The sequence below is a fragment of the Aotus nancymaae genome, unplaced genomic scaffold, assembly GCF_030222135.1.
Source record: "Aotus nancymaae isolate 86718 unplaced genomic scaffold, 86718_ANA_hifiasm-v0.15.2.pri h1tg000009l, whole genome shotgun sequence".
Lineage (NCBI taxonomy): Eukaryota > Metazoa > Chordata > Mammalia > Primates > Aotidae > Aotus > Aotus nancymaae.
In genome coordinates, this window is record NW_026988420.1 from 19,805,738 (window position 1) to 19,823,344 (window position 17,607).

Below are 17,607 nucleotides of genomic sequence, written 5' to 3' on the forward strand. Positions count from 1 at the left end.
TTTAACATACTGATTTTAGTTCCTTTGGATAGATAACCAGATATGAATTTACTGGCTTATATGGTAGTTCTGGCTTTTTTTTGTTTTTTGAGAAGTCATCATATCATTTTTCCATAATGGCTACACTAATTTACATTTCCACTTACAATGTGTAAGAGTTCCCTTCACTTTCTCTTCAACACTTTTTCATCTTTTTGATAAAAGCCATTCTAACAGTTGTGAGGTGATTATCTCATTATGATTTTCATTTTCATTTCTTTAATGATTAGTGATGCTGAGTATTTTTTCATTTCCCTGTTTGTTATTTGTATATCTTCTTTAGAAAAATGTCTCTTTAGGTTCTTTGCTCATATTTAAACTGGGATATATGTGTTCTTTCTATTGAGTGGTTTGAATTTCTTACATATGTGGACATTAATCTCTTATCAGATGTATGGTTTGCAAATATTTTCTCTGTTTCTAAGAATTCATGAAAATATTGTTAAAACTGATAAATAAATTTAGTAAAGTTGAATAATGGAAAATCAATGTACAAAAATCAGTAATGTTTCTATATAGAAATAATAAGCTATCTGAAAATGAAACTAAGAAAACAATCCTCTTTACAATAGCAACAAAAAATTAAAAACTTAGGTGTAAATTTAATCAAGGAGGTAAAAAGCCTGTGTTCTTAAAACTATAAAACACTGATGAAAGAAACTGGAAAAGACAGACATAAATGAAAAGTTATCTCATGGCCATGGGTCACAAGAATTCATGTTGTGAAAATACCCATAGTATCCAAAACAATCTACAGGTTCAATGAGATTCATATGAAAAGCCAAAAACATTTTCAACAAAAATAAGAAAAAAAGAATCAAATTCATGTGAAACAATGAAATACCTTGAATAGCCAAAACAATTTTGAACAAAGAGACCAAAGCTACAGGTACCTCATTCTCTGATTTCAAAACAGTATTACTTGATTGTAATGCAAACAGCATTTTACTGGCATCAAAACAGACATACTGACTTAAGGAACAAGTAAGCAAACTCAAAAAAAAATTCATACGTCTATGGTCAACTGATTTTTGCCAAGGTACTAAGAAACACACAGAGGAAAGAATGATCTCTTCAATAAATATTGTTGGGAAAACTAGAATACACATGCAGAAGAATGAATTAGACCCTTATCTTACACCATATACAAAAATAAACTGAGATTAAATTAAAGACTTAAATATAAGATATAAAACTATAAAACTACTAGAAGAAAACAGGGGAATCTCTTCAATATTTGTTTGGGCAATGACTTTTAAAATATGATCCAGAAATTACAGACAACAGAAGCAAAAAGAGACCAATGAGGTGGTGTCAAACTAAAAAAGCTTCTAGTTAGCAAACAATTAACTAAGTGAAGAAATAACCTACAGAATATTATGTTAAAATAAAATATGAACCAATATACTAGTTATGGTTTGAATATTTTTGTCCCCTTTAAAATTCATGTGTTAGAAACTTAATCTCCAATTCAACAACGTTGGTAGGAGGAGCCTAATTAGAGGTGTTTAAGTTATAAAGGCTCTGCTCTCGACAATGTTAATGGAGATATGAAATAGATATGTGTGAATGGGTTTGCTTTCTTCTGCTCTTCCGTCAGGTGGAGAATGCAGGGTTTAAGCCACTGTCTAAAGAAGCAGAGAGCACCTTTATCTTAAACATTCCAGCCTCCAGAACTGTAAAAAATAAATTTATTTTCTTTATAATGTATCCATTATATGGTATTGCAATAGAGCCAAACAAAAGAAGGCAATATGACATTATGCCTAGAGTTATTTTAAAACACAGTATTAGACCTCCACTACGAGAAATATTCTTTTTAAATAATCAATATCCAATCTTCAGAATGAATTTTGGAATGCATAATAGGTTATAATATTCTCTGTTAATTTCCCATTTATTATGCTTTTTTCCCCAGTAGCGATGCTTTTTCCCTCATTAACCTCAAATTTTTCTTGAGTTTACTAATGAACATTGACTATTGGGCCGTTCTTTTTCAGTTAGATTAGTGATAGCACTGTTTGTAAATTTAATTTTAGCCTACTTAATTCTAAATTATCTTTTCCTGAATGTGTTTTGTCTGTGTCTCTGGTTTTATGTTTCAATCCTATAACCAAGCTTGTAGTTTTAAATTCATATTATTTTATTTAGTTAAAAAAACCATAATGTGGTAGATGCTAATTCCTTTCAACATATGTTTATATTGATAATGATCTAAAATAATAACCTTCAACTTTCTTTTTGCTGTTCCCATTTCAATATCCAGATTTTATGTCAACAGCTTTATTACTTTTAAATATTTTAACATTTTAGAATTTCTTATTGAATTATATTTGAGATAAGATGAACTATGAGTATTTAAAATGTACAATTTGATACATCAGCATATGTAAGCACCCATTAAACTATTATCATAAAAAAGATAATAAACATATCTATCGTCCTAAAAGTATCCTTATATTATTTTTTTCTATCTTCCACCATTTGACAACTTTCCTCTCCCCCAAAGAAATGATTGGTCTATTTTCTATCATTAGAGACTAGTTTGCATGCTCTAGACTATTGTATACAAAGAATTGTACAGCATATCTTCTTTTTAGTCTGTCTTCTTTATCCAGCCTAATTATTTTAAAATTAATTCATGTTTTAGTTTTTTCAATTGTCTATTGCTGATATACAACAGTTTGTTTATCCACTCACCTGTTGATAGAGACAATGGTGGTTTTCAGTTTGTCTTCTTATGGGGTACATGTGCAAATAAAATTGCTATAAGCAATTATGTACAAGCCTTCCTCTGACCATATGTACTTTTTTCTCTTGAGTAAATACCTAAAAATTATATGTTTAACTAATATATTGTGGGTATGTTTAAAGTTCTTAGAAATTGACAAACTATTACCCTTTTTTGTTTTCTTTTGAGACGGAGTCTCACTCTCACCGAGGCTGGAGTGCAGTGGCTCCTGGTTTCAAGTGATTCTACTACCTGAGCCTCCCAAGTAGCTGGGAATACAGGCATGTGCCACCACACCCAGCTAATTTTTATATTCTTAGTAGAGACAGGGTTTCACCATGTTAGTCAGTTTCTTGAACTCCTGACTTTGTGATCCGCCCCACCTTTTCAAAGTGGATTGCACCATTTTACATTCATACCATAATCCTTGTCAACAGTTGCCATGGACAATTTTTTTTCAACATTCTGTCAATGTGTTGAAGTTTTTATTTGTATTTCCCTAGTAACTAATTATATTGACCATCTTTAATTTGCTTATTTATCATCTTTGCATCTTTTTATTAGATATATGCTTTGCAAATATTCCCTGTAACTTGTATATTCTCAGTTAACACTTTTGGTTTCTTTCTGAGGAATATTTCTTGCCAAAGGTCAAGGGTTTCATCCTATATTGTCTTCCAGAAGTTTTACAGCTTTGACATTTTTATGTAGATTCATGATTCACTTAATTTTTGTGTGTGATGCAAGTTTATAAATTGCATTTTATTTCATGCAGATGTCCAAGTATTTCACCACTGTGTTTGTAAAGACTACCTTTAAACTACTATATTGTATATGTACCTTCATTTAAAAATCAGTTGTCTTTATATGTGTGGTTTTGTTTTGGACAATCTATAATCCTTCATTAATTATTTATCTGTATCTGTACCAACAATATTGTCTTGATTGCTCTAGCTTGAAATCACATAATTATAGCACTCCAACTGTGATCCTATTTTTGAAGTTATCTTTGCTTTTCTAAGTTCTCTTTATTTTCACATGAATTTTAAAAGAAATTTTGGCAATTTCTACAAGAAAAAAAGGCATGTAGCTTATTAAAAAGGTTGCACAAAGTCTATAGAACACACTGGCAGGCCAGACATGGTGGCTCATACCTGTAATCCCAACACTTTGGGAGGCCAAGGTGGGAGGATCGAGGGGTCGAGAGATTAAAACCATGCTGGCCAACATGCTGAAACCCTGTCTCTACTAAAAATACAAAAATTAGCTAGGCATGGTGTGGTAACATGCTTTTTGGGTGACCATAACCTTATAGTATAGTTTGAATAATTTGAAGTTGGGTAACGTGATGCCTCAGGACTTGTTCTTTTTGCTTGCTTCTTCTTTAGCTATGTGGGCTGTCTTTTTGGTTCCCTATGAATTTTAGCATGTTTTTTGCTAGTTCTGTGAAAAATGATGCTGATATTTTGATGGAAATTGCATTGAATTTGTAGATGGTCTTTCTTACAATATTGATTCTACCAATCCATGAGATTGGGATGTTTTTCCATTTGTGTCATCTATGATTTCTTTCATCACTGTTTGTAGTTTTCCTCGCAGAGGTCTTTCACATCCTTGATTTGGTATATTCCTAAGTTTTTATTTTGTTTTTGTTTTTGCAGCTATTGTAAAGGGGACTGAGTGTTTGATTTCTCAGCTTGGTCGCTGTTGGTGTATAGCAGTGTTAGTGACTTTTGCACATTGATTTTGTATTCTAAAAATTTGCTGAATTTGTTTATCAGATATAGGAGCCTTTTGGATGAGTCTTTAGGGTTTTCTAGGCATGCAGTCATATCATCGGTGAACAGAAACAGTTTTAATTCCCTTTTACTGATCTGGATACCCTTTATTCCTTTCTCTTGTCTGATTGCTCAGGCTGGGACTTCCAGTACTATATTGAATAGAAGTGGTGAGATTGGGAATTCCTTTCTTGTTCCAGTTCTCAGGGGAATGCTTTCAACTTTTCCCATTCTGTATAATGTTGGTTGCGGGTTTGTCATAGATGGCTTTTATTACCTTAAGGTATGTCTCTTCTATGCCAATTTTGCTAGGGATTTTAATCATAAACGGATGCTGTATTTTGACAAATGCTTTTTCTGTGTCTATTGAGATGATCATATGATTTTTGTTTTTAATTTATTTTATGGGGTTTATTGATTTGCACATGTTAAACCATTCCTGCATCCCTGATATGAAAACCACTTTTCATTGCTTAGCAAGCAATTTGTTGAGGATTTTTGCATCTATGTTCAGCAGTGATATTGGTCTGTAGTTTTCTTTTTTCTTTTTTAATATCTTTTCCTGATTTTGGTATGAAGGTGATACTGGCTTCATAGAATTATGTAGGCAAGTTTTCCTCTTTATCTTTGAGAGTAATGTCAATATGAATAGTACCAATCTTTGTTCCACTTATCTGTTGGAATGGAATGGAATTGCCTAATGTAAGCCAGCTGTGAATCCTTCTGATCCTGAACTTTTTTTTGTTGGCAGATTTTCTATTACCATTTCATTCTTGCTGCTTGTTATTGGTCTGTTCAGAGTTTTTATTTCTTTCTGCTTTAATCTAGGAGGGTTGTATATATTCAGGAATTTATCAGTCTCCTTTTGTTTTTTTAGTTAATGCACGTAAAGGTGTTCATAGTAGCCTTGCATGGTCTTTAGTATTTCTGTGATATCCATTGTAATGTCTCCCATTTGGTTTCTAAATTAGCTCATTTGGATTTTGTTTCTTGTTGGTTAAACTTGCTAATGGTCTATCCATTTTATTTATCTTTTCAAAGAATTAGGTTTTTGTTTTATTTATCATATATATATATTTGTTTTGGTTTTATTTAGTTCTGCTCTGATCTTCATTATTTATTTTTTTTCTCATGGGTTTGGGTTTGGTTTGTTCTCATTTCTCTAGTTCCTTGAGGTGTGACCTTAGGTTTTCTATTTCCAATTTTTCTCTTGGTGTTTTATAAATTCTTTCTTTTTTTCTGACTGTTTCTCTTTGTGATTTGGTGGAATTCCATCATGGTGTATTTGATATTTTTTCTTTTCTTTTGTGTGACTGGTTTACCAGTGAGTTTTACACTTTTATGTATTTTGATAACAATAATCATTGCCCCTTAGCTTAAAAGATCAGACCTTCCTTGAGCATTTCTTGTAGGGCCATCTCATAGTGTTAAATTCCATTAGCATTTGCTTATATAGCAAAGTCTTTATTTCTCCTTCATTTATGAAAGTTAATTTTCCATGATATAAAATTCTTGGCTAGAACATCTTTTTCTTTCTGCAATTTAAATACACCATCCCATTCTCTTCTGGCCTGTAATCATTCTACTGAGAAGTTCACTGTTAGTCTGAAGAGATTTATTTTTAAGTGACCAGATAGTTTTTCCTTGCTGTTTTGAGAATTTGCTCTTTCACTTTGACTTTAGGTAGTCTGTGGTGAAGTTCTTTTTGCATTGCACATTACACATTGTCAAAAATTAACAATATGAAAATATAGCCTCTCCTTAACCATGAGCAATACATACCTCCTATTTTTTTAGATTGTTTAAAATACACGGCAGCAATTTTATTTTTTTAGATATAAGTGTAAAGACTTTCACAGTTTTGTCAAATTTAATTGAGTATTTCATTATTTTAGTTCATTATAAATTATTTAAAATATTTTAGAGTTGTCATAATGTGTTGCTATTATGTAAAAATATAATGAACTTTTTAAATATTAATTTTGGTCCCTGTAATTTTGATTCACTTATTAGTATCATTGTTTGTTCATTTTATTAATTTTCTGTATAGATGATCATGTTTTCTGTAAATGAGTATTACTCTTGCTTTTCAATCTGTTTCTTTTTATTTCTTTTTCATATCTGATTTCATTGTATAGTACCTCTATTGAGTACCATGTTAAAGAGGAGTAAAGAAAGGAGTTATATTTTTTCCTTGTCTTACATAAAAATGTTCTAGGCTTTCAGAATAAAATATGTTGCTAGATGTAGTTACTTGTAAAAATCCTCTATCAGGTTAAAAGTTTCCCTTGTTTCTTGCTTTAGTAATATTTTTAGTTTTTCTAATAGTTTTTTAAAAAAATTAATATGGATGTTGAAATCTGTCAAATCTTTTATTTATTAAGGTGATTATATGGTCTTACCTTTTTTTTTTACTTTGTTTATAGGCCTAATTAAATTTGTCAATTTTCAATGGTTAAACCAATCCTAAATTTCTGAGATAAACTTAGTCATGATTTGTCATAATTTTTAATGTACTATTGTTCTTCAATTTTCTTTTGTTGTATTTTTTTATGGAAGAAGCTAAGTATTCCCTCCTTTCTGAGTTTCTTTATGATTTTGAGTAAACCTGGAGTTATTTCTTTCTTAAATATTTGGACAATCAATTTGGACTTCAGTCAGTCTTTGTGTAAAATTTTTTTATCTATAAACATAATTTAATTTCTCAGTAGATGGAGTGTTGTTCACATAATCTGCATCCCTTGAGTGAGTTTAGTATTTCATGGGAATAAAACTATACATGTATTCCCTTATTATCATTTTATTATTCACAGGATCTTTAGTGATATCCCTGCCATCATTTATAACACAAATAATTTATACCTATGTCTTTTATCCCCTGATCTGTCTTTCTAAAAATTTATCACTTTCTTTCATCTGTTCAAATAATTACTAGATTTTATTTTTTTTCACTATTGTTTTTATATTTCTTCTTTCACTGATTTCTGATTTGATCATTGTTGTTTCCTTTTTCCTACTAGCCTTAGTTGCTACATGTTGGAAATTATTTTATGAAAAATTTTATAAGTTTAGTGAACAACAATGACCATAAATTCTATAAAAACTAAATCCAGGCATATTATACTCAAACTAAAGAAAACTAAGGTTAGGAAGAAAGTGTTGAAAGTGGTCAGAGGGAAAAAGAAAATAGCTTATCCACAGGAAAACAAGGACATAAATTACAGTAGATGTCTTATCAGGAACGATGTCACCAAGAAGATCATGGAGAAAATATGTAAAGTGCCAAAAGAAAAAATGATCACCAACTAGAGGTTTATTTCCAGTGCAATTGTCCTTCTAAATTAAAGGAGAAGTAAATATATTTTTAGACAAACTCATATGACTGAATTAATCACCATAAGACCTGCCCTGCAGGAGATACTGAAAGAAGTTCTTTAGGGAGAAAGAAAATGACAGAAGTCAGAAACTTGTATCTACAAGAAGTAGAAAGGAGTGTCAGAGAAGAAATACATAAAGGTAAACACACACACACACACAAAGAACCTTTGACTTTTCTTCTTCTTAATGCATCTAAATAATTTTTGAGGTAATAATAGAAACAAAGTATTGAGTGATTATAACATATGGATACATTAAATACATACAGTATTAAATGAGATGAGAGAAAGAAATTAGAAATATCCTGTTGTATTTATATAATTAACTCTTCTGATCTTAATATAGATACAGATAGTTACATATAAAATATTTATAAGCATTTGTATACATATTGGGGATGTGAATGCATTTATTAGTGTGGTCAGGTGAGAACATCTAGCTACAATGACCACCCTGATAACCCAGTTAACAGGAAACATACCTAATACCCAGATCTTTCTTTCTGATACCGTTTTGGAATAAAAGAGAAAGCAACTCGGGATTATTGGAGGAATGGCTCCTTCTAAGATTTGGGCAGGAAATATACAAGATAAGCCTGGAGTGCCAGAAAGTAAGGAAATACTTTTAAAAATGATATGCATATGTGAAGAAGACATAGGAGCCAACTGATGGAGCTTCCAATGGCTAAAGCTTGAACAATCTAAGCAACATAAATAAATTTGTATTCGATTATAAATAAAAATATAAATATCTGTGATTCCATATTGATATAATTAAATGACTAAAAATAAATACAGATAAGAGAAAAATCTCTCATGCTTAAAAATTTTGAAATAATTTTGATAATTCTACCCTTAAGGGCAAGGTATGTAACTCTCCACTTCTGAAGTGTAGACTCTGCATAGTGATGTTTCTAGAGTACAGCATGAAGGAGGGTGGGAGTGGAATGGTAAGAGCAACATTATAATTGAGAAACCTGAAAAGTAAACACTATCTCAACAAGGTGATCAAGATCAAGATCAATGTAAACAGTAAAAAATCATTTGGTAATATGTGCCCTTGATATGATCTGATAAAAGTTACACATCACTTCTGTGATCTTTTTTAAAAAAACCTATAACTTCAGTCAACAATTGAGAAATACATTAGAAAATTTCAATATAATGGCTTCCTGCAAAATATCTGATGGGTATTTCTTACAATTCTCAAAGTTTTCAATGACAGTAGAAGTCTGAGAAATTGTCAATGTCAGAGGGAGCTTATGGAAATGTGACAAATTAATGTGATGTTATATCCTGGATGGGCTAGTGAAACACAAAAATGGCAGTAAGTAAAAGCTGAGAAAATCTGCATAACACTTTAATTTTAGCTAACTACTGCTTATAATATAAACAGTAACAATATATTAATATTGGTTCATTGTGACATATGTACCATATTAATTTAAGATGTTAATATTAGGGGCAACTGCGTAAATGATATATGGGAACTGTACTATTTTGTCATGTAATAAAATGTAATCTAATTATTTGTATGTAATCTAAAACTATTCTAGAAAATCAAACCTATTTAAAAATTTCAAATATATAATACAGAGACCTCTTTAACTTACACCCAGAAAATAATATTAAAATGCCTGGAAAACTATTGAATGATACCATTGTATGTTATCATATTTCACTTGCATTCTATAATGTATACATCAGGGATTCTAAGCAATGATTTTTTTTTTTTCACCAAATTCATGCTTCCACAGGGCAAAAGGATAGTGAATAAAAAGAATTGAGAAGATATTTTGAATAGATGACAATCTAAATGCCAAGCCTCACGATTTTTCAAAATAAAATACCACTAAGTTTAAGAACCTTATGACATAGACATTTACAATTCCAAAATGTAATGTTATTGTATAGTAATTTATATTGCTTTTCTAAATTGCCAGTTTTCAAGTTTTCATTCATTAATTCTGAGTGTACCGTGGAATATAATTTTTTGAATAAATAGGCTTACTATTTCTATAGTCACATATAAATAGACTCTGGTATAAGCATCCAAGAAGATAAATAATATATAGATGTGCGTAATTCAATAAGATTAATCATTGATATTTTAAGCTTAGAACCAAAATGACTTGGAACACTACCAACTTCAGGTAGATCAAAACTCAAGGAGAGAGTCAAGCCGGCATCTAGGCCAGCCCATTGTTTTCAGCTTTATAGCATTTGAACCTACCATGAATGAGCAGTAAACAATACTATCTTAAAGCCCCAAATAGTCATTTTGTCTCCATCTTTTAAGAAATAGAAAAAGATCTAAAATAAAATGTGGTAAAATGCCCCTTGTGAAATATTATCAATTATACTGTTAATGTATATTGTATTGTGGCATTTATTTTAACCCTCCTCATTTTTCATGAAAACTCTACTTTGCCAGCTGAATAAAATATATCATGCATTTAGAAAATGTGTATTTATAAGGTAAGACTTGGAAAAAGCTTGCTTTTAATAAGCATCAGCTAATGAAAATAAATAAGTAGAAATTATATCTGGAAAATATTAATGTCATCAGCAAATGCAATGCACTATTACCAGTTCTCATATGTTCAAGCTTTAGGCTATTTGTTGTTGTCGCTGTTTTTTTTTGTTTTTCTTCATTTTCTTCCCCTTTTTCTCTTTCTCCTTTTACTCCTTCCTCTTTCTCTTTCTCCTCTTCCTCCTTCTGCTGCTTCTGCTTCACATTTATAACCTCAATTTGAATTTTGAAACTGTGGAGATTCCTCACTTATGATTTCAAAGTAAATTTATTAATTTCTAATTAATCTACACACATAAATGTAAAATTCAGTCTGCTCAACATTTAAAAATGTTTCAATGACTTTCAGCCCTTACACAGTTTATATTAGAGGATTAGGATTTTAAAGTACAAACTATTCATTACAGAATAATTCTAAAATTCTTCTTCATTAAGTCAGCAGTTATCCACTTGTGTAACTATAACTAAAATACAAGTGAAGGATAATTACCAGTTTGGAAATACATGACATATAAATGATGACACTGAATACATAATAAACAAAATTTAAATACGAGCCCACAATTAAATATCACAAATGCTCCGAATGACAGGTATTGACTTTTATATAAGCATCTGTAAACATTACTCTTCAGGGTAAGTAGCTATAGGAATTTATACATTTATTGAAAGCTATTGATTCCTCTAAGGTCAGAAAGACAATTAATACTTATTGTAGTGCATTATTCATTAAGCAATCCATTCACTCCACCTATATTTATTAGGCTCCACCTGTTCCAGGTCTCTCTGAAAGCTAGGGGTTTACAATAAGGGCCAATAGAAAAATTTATCCCGTTTATGAAACTTACATTTAGTGAATGTATTTTGTATATCTTGAAATCTAACATCTAATCTTAATTAATATAATAATTAGATATTAGAATTAAATACATAAAATTTTAATTGTATATATTAAACAATACATACAAGTTTCAGTGGTTATAGGCCTTTATGATTTTTAATACTGTAAGTTTGAATGCAACTAAATTTCTATTTTACCTATTTAGGATTCCCTCTTAATAATTTCTTCTCAGGTCTTGCTTAGGAGAATGCTATGACAGTTTACTCCATTCATTCTCTCTTAAACGCATTTTTCAGCAATCGTTTATCATATGTATGGTGTCCTATGCATGGCACTAGAAAAATAAAGCATGGTTCTATTTTCAAGAAACTTACAGGGTAGTAGGCAAATCCAAAATATTCAGTAAATATATGCAGAACCAGTTGTCTTTTAAGTCACTGTTTTCTCCTGATTTGATCTCAGATTCCAAAGCTTCTACTCTCTCTTTCAAGACAAAAGCAGGGTAATTCCAGGATAGAAAGTGAGGTTTCAGTTCAATGTTTACCTATAAATAGAGTTTGTCTCTTGTATCCTTGATGTCTGAGTTGGTATCTGGCACAAGGTCATCACCCCCAAATTAATGCTTAATTAGTTAAAGAATGATTTAAATAACTAATAATTTTTTAGTAAATTGGGTAACAATAAGTTGTTTCAGGGCATTATTTAGTATAAATGATAGCATATAAACCTACAGGATTTTGATGAGACTAACAGATTTCTGCCGTCACCATGGAAGGAGTATGCAGCCCAGAACGGAACCAGAAACATAATGACTTAACATAAATGTGACTTTAGAGATGAGTCACCCACATATTTTTACAGGGTATATGAAGACATTAGAAAAATTAGAACATTTACTTTGTATGTATGTATGGAAGGTATACGTTATTTAAAAAAATTGGTGAAACAGGAGCAGAAATTTCATTTAGTAACACACATGTTTAATCTATAGTATCATATAATTTTATTTTAGAAGCTAAGTTAGAGAAATATCATGACCCCCAATGTTACGATCCTTTGTTCTTTAGCATTTTCTACTACAAGGAGAAATAGTGACTTAAAATAATGACTTAGAGCAGAAAATCCTCTGCAATAATATCTCCTCAATATTTATCAGTAATATCCTACTTTAAACATAAGATATAAATCCCTAAAATTCTATAAATACAAGGATAGAATACCTTACATTTTCTATCCTGAAATAATATTTTTATAACTTACCATTTTCTTCTATTTTACAGATTTAGTTTGTAAATATCTATTAAAAAATTAGTTCTACAAAAGATCTAAAAATCTCATGTGATTTTTCACATTTGCCCCTTTATTGCAGATTGTATGAGAGAGAGTCCTCTATTTCATCATCGTTTCTGCAAATGCAATAGGAAATTCTTTTGTGTTTTTGCTCTTTAAATACAGTGAAAATGTTAAAAAAAAATAAAATTTTCCCAGAATAAGAAGCAATAATGGAGAAAGAGATGAGAAGTGCAGCACACACACTAGAATATTAGTTAATATGACTGGCATGTTTTATGTGAAGCGTCTTTTTAGGTAATAAAGTTCTAGCTTGTAAACTTGCACAGGCATGGAAACAGAAGACTTTTTATTTCTCTTATCCATGGAGAATTCAATTAGCCATTTTAATTGACTTCTCTTGATGAAAAACATCCTAAAGTTTCTATATCACAAATTTTTGAAAATATCAATCATATAGTAACTAATAAAGAATACTTATAAGCTAGAACTCATGAATGTGCATTTCAGTTTGCCTTTATTCTATTTAACTTTATATCAGGTACCTATATTATATATATATAAAATGTAGCTTATTATATAGTTATATATATATAATTTATATAATTATATAGCATATATATATAGTTTTTGTCATTTTTTTTTTTTAATGGAATCTTGCTCTGTTGCCCAGGCTGGAGTGCAGTGGTATGACCTCAGTTCAAGCAATTCTTCCTGCCTCAGTCTCCAGAGTAGCTGGATCTGCGATTGCAGGCACCCATAACCTTACCCCTGGCTAATTTTTGTATTTTTAGTAGAGAGAGGATTTTGCCATGTTGCCCAGGCTGGTCTCGAAGTCCTGACCTCAGGTGATCTGCCCACCTTGGCCTCACAAAATGCTGGGATTACAGGCATGAGCCACCACCATCAGCTACCCAATATATTTTTAAAAGATCATTGTTAAGATAAGCATTTTAAAAATGTTGCATAGATTAGTGGCTAAAGAACCTGGTTCGCAGAATCATAATAGAACACCATTGCACGTTTCCTTCTTCTAAAAATTATAATTGTCAAGTTTCCTCTCTATCACAGAACAGTCGAAAGATCCACTTGGGATTTTTCAGGCCTTTTTTTTTTTTTTTTAAGTAAGAAATCCTCTCTCAGGATTTCTATCTCAATTTCTCTTCTTACAATCTGACAAGCTTGAATTGATAGTTGAATAACTCAATTAAAACTTTTTTTGCAGTTTCTCTCCCACTGCCTGAATATTATATAAATGATTCCTATTAAATGTATGAGCAAAGTGAAATGACTTTGTAGGAGTCGAACCTTTGATAGCTAGGGATTAACTTTCCTGTGTTTGCACATGAAGGTCCCTTTTCATTCTTTATAAGTGGGTTCTAATGATATAGAAACTCCATTTATCATGGTACATTAATTAGATGTGCTGTACTCCCTAAGATAAAATGCATAATAAAAATGTAAAGTCACATGAAGCAACCTTTCCTCTTAAGAATGTCAGAACCAGGTTATTCAAACTCAAAGCGCACATTTTTCTATCTTTTCTTAACTTTAATAAGCTATTGTTACCTTTTGCACAAAGCAATAGTTCTTTCCTATTCATCAAGCTTATCCTACCCTTTAATTTTTCAGATTCTTTAAATACTAGTCAGTTCACTAAGTGACATATATGTATACTGAGTTCTTGACATTTTTCACCTCTCTTCTTTTTCTGTTCATCCTGTATTAAGACAAAGTGAATAAATTGACCCCGTTGAAAGCCCTGCAGTCCTACTATTTTTTTTATTTCACTGACCACAACCAATTAATTTTACCTTTTCCCTAGATAGTTTCTCTGAATTGAGAGACATTCTATCCCTCTTCTAATACTCTCTTATTCAGACAGCAGTGTTATAAGAAGAGACATGAGGTTTTCAGATATTTCTTATGCTTTAACCTCTATCCCTTTTATTTTATTTATGTATTAGGAAAAAAGAATACTGGGTAAGGATGCAAGATAACTAAGTTTCAAATGTACTTTCATGAGAAATGTAGTGATTGACATATACTTACATTTAACTATAAAATGCCTATGTGATTAGAGAAACAAAATATTTCATAAGATTTGACAATTTATTACATAAATAAAATTATATCTTACAGAAAATTTCATTTCTATCATTGATAATATTTTGTCAATAATATATTAGAAAATAAAATTATATTTATATCTTACAGAAAATATTATTTCATATCATTAAATATTATGTCTTACAGGAAATATCATTATTCAGATTTAATAATTGAAGAGACTTCCATTCAATAATCCAACATGAAAATAACTTGAAGTCATCTCTCCCATTTGCAAGTAAGAAAAAAGGTAAGCAAACTGACAGTTACAAACTCTTCTTTAGATCCATTAGAGAGTTGAGGTTACAGGAAAAAGTGCTGTCCCAAACTGAAGAGACAGACAGCTGCCTATAGAGAATCCTGCAGCTGAAGCTAGTATCAATAAGAATATTTTAAATTGTAATTGATGAATCACCTGAGGCTCAATGTAGACATGCTTGAGTGTAAAAAACTCTGAAGGGACCTAGTTTTAGGGGTCACCTCACACTTTCTTGAGTTTACCTCCAGGAGCCATGCCAGTTTCTCACTGTAAAAATTAAAAAAAAAATCATTTCATGCTTTAGGCAGGGAAGAGGAAAAGTAACGATTTTTAAATATGCCCAGAGCTATCTCATCTCCTCAGCAAGGCCTGCCCTCAGGGAAAAGTATTTTACCGGAACCTAACTGACACAGGTTTTACCAAAGGATAAACCACATGGGAGGAAATACCTAACTCCAACCCCTACTATCCTTTGCCATGAGGGAAAAAAAATGCATTACTGAGGTTCACTAAATGACAAACAATAATCATTAGACAATGGATTATCTTCTCTCACCCCAAAACTTTGCACATCAGTAATGTTGCTGAATAATGACAGAATATTGCAGCTAAAACAACTCTAAGCCTCAGACTCTACTTACAGTCTCTAGGGATATCCACAAATAAGAGGAGGGAGCAAAAACAAGAACACTATAAAAACTTTAGTCACTGATGTTACAACTACAGCAAATGGTAAACACAGTCTAACTCCTGGCCAGAGAAACATAAACCTCACACTAAATTCCTATCTGCATTAGTTCTTTTTTTTTTATTAAATACATATTCAGCTTTCAATAAAATGTATAAATCATGTTAAAAGACAAAAAACAAACAGTCTGAAGAGATAAACTCAGTCTCAGAAATATATTGAGATATGGCAGATATTTCTGGAATTATTGTATCAGAAATTTGAAATAATTATGGTTAATATGCAAAAGGCTCTAATGCAAAAAATCGATAACATACCAGAATAAATGGATAATATTATCAGAGAGATGGAAGCTCTAAGAATGGGTCAAAAGAAAGTGCAGGAAATCAAAAACACTAAAATAGAATAAAGAATACCTTCAATATGCTCATAAGTAGACTGTATATGGCCAAGGAAAGATCAGTAAGTTTGAGGATATGTTGATGAAAACTTCAAAAACTGAAATTCAAAGAGAAAAAATTTAAAAATAGAATAGAATATCTAAGAATTATGATGCAATTACAAAGTATGGGCATATGTGTACAAGAATATCAGAACGAGAAGAGAAAGGAATGGAAGAAATACTTGAAACAATAATGCCTGAGAATTTTCCAAAATTAACGACAGACAACAATTAACAGACCCAGAAAGCTTAGAAGACACCAAGCATGATAAATATGGAAAAAAATCTACACCTAGGCATACCATATTAATACAGCATAAAATAAAATACAAAGAGATAATCTTGAACAAAAGTCAAAGAAAATGCTTTTCTATAGAGGAAAAGGACAAGAATAACATAAGACAGCTCTTTATTAACCATATAATTAAGAAGAGTCTAAAGTGAAATATTTAAAGTTTTAAAATAAAAAAACTAGAATTATATATCCTATTTAATTATCCTTCAAAGTTAAGGGGAAATAAACACTTCCCAGACAGAGTATACTTTCAGATCATATGAAATTAAAATGAAAATCAATTACAAAAAGATATATGGAACATCCCAAAGTAATTTTGAAATTGACAGTGCACTTACAAATAACACACAGGTGAAAAAGAAATCTAAACAAAAAATTTTAAATGTTTTAACTAAGCAAAAATGGAAAAATAGCCTACAAAAATTGGTGTGATGCAACAAAGCAGTGCTCAGAAGAAAATCTAAAGCTTGGAATGCATATATCAGAAAAAAAGAGATCTAAAATCAATAATCTAAGTTACTACATTGTGAGATTCTATAATTAACGTTCAGGACCAGCAAAGGACTTTTTAGCTTCAGCTACAGGCATGAATGTAGCAATATAGATTCACATCATTGATAGGAAAATGGAGGTTTTCCTTAGTTACTGAGAGGCAAGTTTAAAACTAAGGTATAAGGCATTTAAAATTAGATTTTTAAAAATAAGCCTGCTTAATTAAGAAAAATATAATATGAACCTTTATTTTTCATATAAAGTTTCAATCTGTATCTTAGTTGCTATAACAATTCAAAGAAAACGACTTCAAATTGATTATACTTTATTTGTTGTGGCTTTATATGTCTATGTGCTTTTAAACTAGTTCCTTCCCAATTCTTTCTTTTTCTCTGTGTCTTTCATTTTGTGTGTGTGTGCTTTTCTTTCAATTGAAGGGGAAGAAAGCTAACTCTATAAGATAAATGTCCAACTGAAGAACATAAGATAATAAAAAGTGATGACATATAGTGTTTTTTATATAGTCAGGCACTATTCTTAGTATGCTTACCTTTATTTATTAAATCATCAACCTCATGACATAGATTTAACCATTGTCCACACTTTTCAGGTGAGAGAACTGAAGCACCAAAGGTTTTAAAACATGTTAAAAATCATAGTTAGAGATAATGCTGTGATTCAAACCCAGATGGTTTCTTCCTGGACTTGGCCCTCCTAGTCTCTTTCTGGACTA